General features: G+C 49.1%; 1 long non-coding RNA gene across 1 annotated transcript; it reads right to left on the bottom strand.

Annotated features, from left to right (window-relative positions):
- Nucleotides 1-554: 554 nt before the first annotated feature.
- LOC138245706 (uncharacterized) lies at nucleotides 555-7329 on the bottom strand. The gene is made up of 3 exons (XR_011194160.1): nucleotides 6916-7329; nucleotides 5557-5807; nucleotides 555-1761 (listed from the first exon to the last, which is right to left on the bottom strand). It is a non-coding gene; the product is annotated as an uncharacterized lncRNA (long non-coding RNA).
- Nucleotides 7330-7994: the final 665 nt, after the last annotated feature.

The following is a 7994-nucleotide window of genomic DNA, read 5'->3' as shown; positions in this document are numbered from 1 at the left end:
TCTGTGGTAGAGTCACCCATTTCTTTTCTCATTTGCTTCCATCCCATTGGTTGTTGCTGCGTTTGTTGTGGAGTGCAACACCATCCACACTTTTATGGCAGCCAAACATGTTGCAAAAGCAACACACATTCATTAAGTTATTTTGCACTGGAGAATGCATTCAGACAAAAAAAGTCCGGTGCAAACAAATGTACCCGTGTATTTCTTCTGACATTTGCCATTTTGTAACAGCTGCTTACTCCTGTTTTCTCTTGGCCAAGCATTACTTCTTCCTGCATATAATTTTAGGAGTTAGAAGTCCAGACAAATGACGAAGAACTCTGAAGCAAGGACTGGACAACACTGTATTTATTTTCTCCCCATTGAGCTCTCAGTTTTTTATCTCATACTGATGAATGAAGGACTGCTAAACCCTCTAGAATGATATAAAATGAAAGTTTTCACATTCCAAGGGCAGAAACAACAACACAGTGTGCACACAATGTGCAACTCGCCCATTAACTAACAAGAAGGTTCCCCCCACTGAAAATCCAAATAATGAGAACAAGTTTGTGGTTCACCGATGTGTAGCCCTTTATTCACATCAACACATTAGACTTCATTAGACTTGTTCCGAATTTCACCACAAAGACAAGAAATCTTTTTTAAGACATTCATTTAGGAGATAATACAATTCCAGAAGGAAGAAGGTTACGTTAGGCGCAGAGACATATTTACATTTTCAAGCAGTCAACAAAGTAGTCATTGTCGTGAAGCCTGCTGTGTGCATTGTGCCAAAAGCCCCCAATTTGCACCATCCCCTGGGTTCCACCCAGAGCATCCAAGCACAATCAGTAGAAGGCATTTGGCTAGCAAACACTGGTGCTAACTTTCCTACACCCCTCCATCTGGGATGTGTACTACCAATTCCAGGGCACATAGCACATCAGCTCCACTGGAGTACCTGAACACAGGCACAACCCCAAAGATCCAAAACCGGGCATCGCAGGGAGGACAAGAGAGTCCGGGACCACCGGCAGGTCAGTCCCACCTCCTACCAGCCCAGTGCCCACACGAAAAACACCCCACCTAGTTGTCAGTCCAGGGCGGCATCCGAATTCTTGGTGTAAACCACTATTTTGCTGCCATGGGTCCTGTCACAGGGCGAGGAGTTTCCTGGTAATCTTGCTGTCCCCCCAAAGGAACTGAGCGAGATCAGCAGTAGCCCCTAAAATGGTCTTGATAAGCAGCTCCTGACCTCTGAGGGACAAGTGAACACAATCGTTGTGGGATAACTCTACCCTGGTTAACTGGAGTAAATTCTGCCGTACCGTGCCCATCGAGGAACCCGCCATAATCTTCTGGACAGAATGGTTAATTTTTTTCAGATTCATTCATAGCCCAGACGGGCACTCCCCCGGGCCACACTGACTGCAGAATCACTTCGGACCACAAGATGGCCGTCGATGGCACACAATTCCCAACTCTTGAAAGGGTGGAAAATAAAGCCTCCCTTACTCCACATCTACCCAGCGGGACCATGTCATTACCTACCGCATGGGAGACAATAATATCCAGGGTGGGCACTTCGCCTTTCTCAAAGGTCAGTAAAAGCTGATCAAATAGGTCCTTCAACCTAAGCACCCCCAAAACCCACCCAGTGATGCTTGAAACCTTTCTCCATTTGTGCCCCCTCGAGTCCGGAGTCATGGAAATGTTGAGCCGCTCTGCCAATAAAGTAATGCCCACACCTGCACACATGCACCATCTCATGCCCGCTGTCTGTGGAGAGAGAAAGAAAAGAGGTTAGTGAGGACTAGTGAGCATCCCCCCCACCCTGTCAAGGCCAAGTGAGGCAACATGTAGCACTCAAGACAAGCAGACCTCCATCTGCCCACCCTTTTGATGACGTCCTCTGATAAACCCAGTGTGGCCACAGTGGTAGCTGCTCTAATGCTGAAAGAATTAGTAGAACTGAACTGCGAAGTCTCCTTGCCCAGAAGGACCAAGGCACGTTTGTATTTAAGTGTAAACTGGAATCGGGTAAGCGGGGCTCCGTCCACATCTACAAGTAGCTTGGAACATGCCCCACACCTGCAGGTACTCCTGGGCAAGGGTCACCGGCAATAAGGGCCCCTTGGAGCAGAGCTGAGGTTCACCCACGTCCCCTTCTCTCACTTGTCCGGTTTTGACCTCCAGACCTTTACGCAAAGGAAGCCCCCTGACACGAGGACATCAGACACGTCAATCCCAGTGCCCTGACCACACTTAGAAGAGGCTACTAGCTTGGAAATCCTAAACACCCCGAAGAAGGCAAGCAAGTAGGCAAGACTGAACAACCTAACCTCATAGGGTGATAGGCAGATTTGATGTAACACCCCGACAGTGTGTGAAAGCATAGCTACATCAATGGGTCTCTTGCCACCCTCCATGGCAGGGGTCATGTGCTCCTACTCCTTGATAACCCTCCATACCCTGGGATCCTTGGTTGGGTCCATAGTTTCCCTTAAATCAGAAAAGAAGATGGTTGCTGACAACTGTCTCTGAACTAAGGGCAGCAGCTTACCACTATCCCTTTGCCTAAACAGGAAATGCAACACACCCTCTGGGGTAAATCACTCGACCACATCGGGCGAGCTGAAGGATGAATCGTACACCTACCAGGCAGATTAATACATACATTTTGTCATGGGAGCCAGGGAAGCGGCAATTAAGTCGGGGCAACGGGACACCAAGCTTTCCCAATTCCTTGCGGAAGTCCAACATTACCTTGTCCGCTTGCGGCCACAGTGCTCTGAATTCTGCCAACTTAGAACGAGACAACACATTAGCCACTACATTTTTTACTCCTGGGACGTACTTTGCTGAAAAATACACAATATGTGTGAGGCAGCTGTGAATTAGGTCCTTAAGCAAGCCATAACTGCTGACATGATGTACGAACCAAACACAATCCTGCTGTTGGCTAAAGCAGCACCCCATACCCACAAGGCCACTATGAAGGGGAATTACTCCAGGAAGGATATCCATTCCTCTGGCCAACGCTGCATGCACCACTTGAGCCAAAAATCGCCCAAACCCCACACTGCCTGCTGCGTCTTGTGTATAAGGCTAACTCTGTATTGGATTGCGTTGGCTGTTGCCACAAGAGTGTGCCGTTAAAATTGTCCAGAACCCCTTTCAAATGAATAGATTCTCCCTAACCTCGGTGGCAAGTCGGGTGTGGTGGTGTTTGGCATGGAGACCTACCATAGCCCTGGCAATGTTTTTAGAAAAGACCCTCCCCATGGGTATTACCCTCAGGGTGAAGTTTAGCTGCCCTACCAACACCTGCAACTGATGCATCGTGACCTTCCTGACTAAAAGGCGGGATTCAGTGGATGCCTTGAATGCAGAGACCTAATTCAGAGGGAGCCTACACACCCCGGCTACCAAATGTATCTCAGTGCACCGGAAAGTAATACAAGTCGTGGGGCCCTCCATCTTATCTTCTGCTAACGCTACCCCCAAGGTCTGCATCAACTGCTGGAATCCCAGCAGGACCTTCCCACATGCTGGAGAGCCAAGGCCCATAAACAAAAAGTCATCCAAATAATGCACAATTGGTCTGAGGCCACCATATCCTTCACTGCTTATTCTAAAAACCTATTGAAGGTCTCAAACCAGGAGCAAGCAATGGAGTACCCCATGGGCATGCATAGATCAGCCAAGTATTGCCCCCAAAAGTAAAACCAAGCAAGTGGGTGTCCTCCAGGTATACTGGGAGAAGACGGAAGGTGGCCTCTATGTCGGACTTGGCCATTAAAATTTGAGGATTGCTTCATCAAAAGTAGTGTACCACACAGTGCATAGACCACTTGGGCCAGACTGCGACAAACCAAAGACCCCGGTAAAAAGGATAGATTGTAAAACAGGCTGAATTTTCCTGGCTCTTTCTTAGGGACCAGGCCAAGTGGGGAGCAGACCAAGGCCCTGGATGGGGGAGACTGAAACAGCACCGCTTCATGATTTGTTTCTCTATCAATGTTGGGTTGTCGCAGCACCGACAACTGATTCTTGAGCGCCCGGTCTGTTTTTATAATTGCTGAAGAGCTGAGTGAGGACATGCAGACGGATGGGGGGGGAGAGCTTGCTAGGCTGATTGGGGATAAGGACGTTTTGGAGGATGTTGCTCCTTTGATATTCTGTGCTTCTTAAAGCATTTGCTCTCTGGGTGACCCTGGGTCCCACAAAACGAGCATATGTGTTTGAACCTGCAAGCGGCCTCCCTGTTGCATTATTTTGTGTTATGTTGCCAGCAGGCCAGTTTTTGTATCCCCAGGTCTTTTGTCAGACTGAAAGGACTACGCGGGTTTTGCTAATGAAGGGGTCATGTTCAGAGGGCATTATCTTTAAATCCTTGAATACAAAGAGCCCAGCTTTTGTAAAATCCCAAATCCATAACTATTCTCCGAGAAGACCCTTCCGGTCTACTTACTACATTATTTAGTTATCTGCCAATTTAATAGGAAACGGACAGGTGGAGCTCGCTTTGCAGCCATGGCTCTCCGCATCCGAAACTCCCTGCCTTTAGACATTAGGACCAATTCTAACTATGCAAGATTCAGGAAGCTGTTGAAGATCTGGCTGTTCAAGCAAGCTTATCAATAGATCTTTGGAGCCGTGTTACTTTAGTTACCTTAGTGCCAAGAAGCCGTTTGGTGTACGAGCACTCTACAAATAGAAGTAACATAACATAACATAAAACATGTTGAACTCTGAATGCCATATGTTGATTTCCCGTTGGTCCCATGCCATCTCTGGCCTGACCGCTTTCATCTGCCTGAACTTAATATGGTACTGAAGCCAGACGGAACCTTGAAATTCCAAAGCTGCAATATGAATTAGTGACATGTATGCAAACAATTGTGGAGCCAGCCGGGTACTTCTAAGACAAGATTGCTGGGTGAATAGGAAACCCAGTCACCCAATTCTTGAGGGACCACTCCACCCAGACCTTATTTGGCTTGTGCTCGCCCTGCTTTCTTGTCCCGGTGTTCCTTAGGACCACGTCTGCATTAATTAAGTCAAACACATCAACGTATTCTCCCTTACAGAGCTTTTCTTTTGTATCCGCTGGCATGTGCCATGCAATTGCCAAGGGTGGGGCCAAGGTAGGCAATGTAGAACCAAAAAGTAGGGGACTGAACGAAAGTTGGGACTACACTGGAATAGTTACCGAGGGGGAGAGTGATGCCGCAGGGTGGGCCCAAATCTGTGCTGCAACGCTGCCTTGCCCTCCCACAGGATTTGCCTGGTTAGTAGCCTGTGCCATCACTGCCCCCTAACCTGTTTTGTAGAAACCAAAGGGGGAGCCACAGCTGTGCTTAGGGCTGGAGGTGAGATCTGCTGAGTAGCCCCCCTCCCAAAATGGTTGTACCGAGCAGGAGCCGAACCTGCTTGAGGTGATCCATCGCTCTATGCTGTGGGAACATTACTGCATTACTCTGACCCACTGCCCCCACGCTTGTGCTGAGCATGGGACCAATGGGGGTGCCGCTTTCAAGGCTGGGGGTAGGGGTTTCCCTACAGACTTACCCTGGCCAGAGGCGATGGGTTGCCGTTGCGCCCTGGCGTTACTACTCTGGGGTTTCCCGAAGGGCATCTCTGCAGCACTCCTGGACCTTTTTCTGCCACTTTGGTAGAGGCGCTAGCAGTTGCTGTTCCTTCTCTGGTCCTTCTGGCAGCTTCTGGAGGGCCCAGTCGATGCCGTGGGTCTTTACCATCTTCCAAAGCTCATTAAGGGAGTACAATTTCTCCTGGGTAGTGGGGGCATCTTTCAGGCAATGCTACATGAAAGGAATTCAAAGAGCATTAGATGCCACCCCAGCAATTTCCTTCTTCATGACCCTTGAAAGCACGCAGAAAATTAGGAGGGGGTTCATCCCAACATGGATGAGAATTCTCGACCCCTTCTTTACTGAATAGTGTCCTTCCTACATGGCCGACCGTGGCCCATGCCCACGTTCAGCCTTACAGAAAACCAGACTGTTACCTGTGCGATGAAACCGAATACTGCGTGGTAGTGCAGGAATAAAAAATTACAGCTCACGAGCACACTAAGTAAAATAAAACAAGGACAGAGCATATTAATATCAACCTTAGCAGAAAAAATACCCAACAACCTAGGCTTAATCATTTCCCTTTGAGAAGTCAACACAGTAGAATGAGGAGACCGGGGGCTTCCATGAGATTGCATGCATCCCAGTTGCCACCCACATTAGGTGCTTTGAGTACATGCAGTGTTCTGTAGTGGCCCTGCCCTTGCTGCAGTACAACTGTGCCATTAAAAAGGTAATGCCTACTGTCCTCCGACTAAGGAGGGGAGCTCCCATGAATCGGTTTGGAATATTTGCATGGAGCCTTGCTGAAACCACTCTGCTCAAAGACCCCACTCGTTTTCATTTTTTTCAACACTTTCATACGGCGTGATCTTGGCCCGAAGGTGTTGTAGCCCTTTACATCAGCACCAGTTACTTTACAAAAGGACACATTCATTTTGGTAGGCAGGGGGAGATTAAGTGATTTTCCCCAAATCACAGGATGATCCTATACTTAGACTTGAACCTCGTTGCTCAGCTCTTAAGTTGGGAACTCTGGCCATTACGCTACCTCCTCTCAGAGTTTTACTTACCACAAGTGCAAACGGTTTTCTAATATAAATAGCCATTTTATGGCGCACCCATGGGCAAAGTAAATCCAATCCCTATCTATGGGCTAGCAATGCAACAACCAACAACCCAAATGCATGCAGCTGCTCCAGGTGAGGCGCAAACTCACAGCCTCATCATGGCTCACATGCATGCACATGCAATGAGAACCCACAATGCATGCTACGCAGAGTGGCACCATCCTGATGCCCGACTGCCCGATCCTCAACCAAACATGCCAAAGTACCTGCAGCCACTAGGATTCTCTCTTGCTGATGCAGTTAAAGAGTTGAAAGATGAAGTAGATCGGTGCTGGATGACGATCGCTGCCTGTTCAAACCCTCCTGGATGTGCTGCAGTGAACAAAAGAGATCGAAGCCAGGGGTGCGCCACCTTAAATGGACCTGAGCCTCAAGCTTGCCTTCAGATGACATCAGCACATGACCTCCCAGCGTTTGCACTTCAGACTTCCGGCACTAGGCGGAGCTCCTGCCTGTGGCGCAAGTAAGGGCGCCCCTCCTCGGTGTGCAGGTGGCACCTGCTCATTCTTGGTGCACCTAAAACAAAACAGGCTGCAGAGAACAACAGGGAGCTTTTAATGAGATATCTATGAATGGAGCACTTTCTTGCCTGGCATGACAGCCGAGGACAGCTCCCTTCTTTACTCACCTTCCGCACCAGCGTTCGTTTACCTACTGGATAACCATTATGGTATCCGGGTCTACAGCAAAATGCTGGCGTTTGCGGGATGCCTGTGCACTGAGGTGATAAGTAAGCACAAGTCCTTTTGAAGCTGTCATCTTCCTCTCAATTTGTTCTTTTTACTCTGAAGTCACCCACGCCCTGGTCAGCAGCCGACTGGACTACGGAAACGCCCTATATGCAAGAACAACAACTAAACTCCAAACAAAGCTGCAGAGAATCCAGAACGCATCTGCCCGACTCATTCTGGACGTCCCACGCTGCTACCACATCACCCCCACCTCAAAGACTTGCACTGGCTACCAATACCAAAGAGGATCACCGTCAAACTCCTCGTCCACGCACACAAGGCCCTCCACAACACAGGCCCAGCCTACCTCAACGTAAGACTCACCTTCCACACCCCCACCTGCAACCTTCTCTCCGCCAGCCTCGCCCTCGTCTCCGTTCCCCGCATCCGCCGCACCACCGCCGGAGGAAGATCCTTCTCCCATCTGGACGCCAAGACCTGCAACTCCCTACCACTCCACCTTCTCCAGACCCAAGACCTACTAACTTTCAGGAAACACCTAAAGACATGGCTTTACGACCAGTAGCTTCCCTCCTCCCCCAGCGCCTTGAGAC

Source organism: Pleurodeles waltl, chromosome 7 (assembly GCF_031143425.1).
Source record: "Pleurodeles waltl isolate 20211129_DDA chromosome 7, aPleWal1.hap1.20221129, whole genome shotgun sequence".
In the NCBI taxonomy this organism is placed as follows: Eukaryota; Metazoa; Chordata; class Amphibia; order Caudata; family Salamandridae; genus Pleurodeles; species Pleurodeles waltl.
This window is presented reverse-complemented; position numbering and strand designations above follow the sequence as displayed.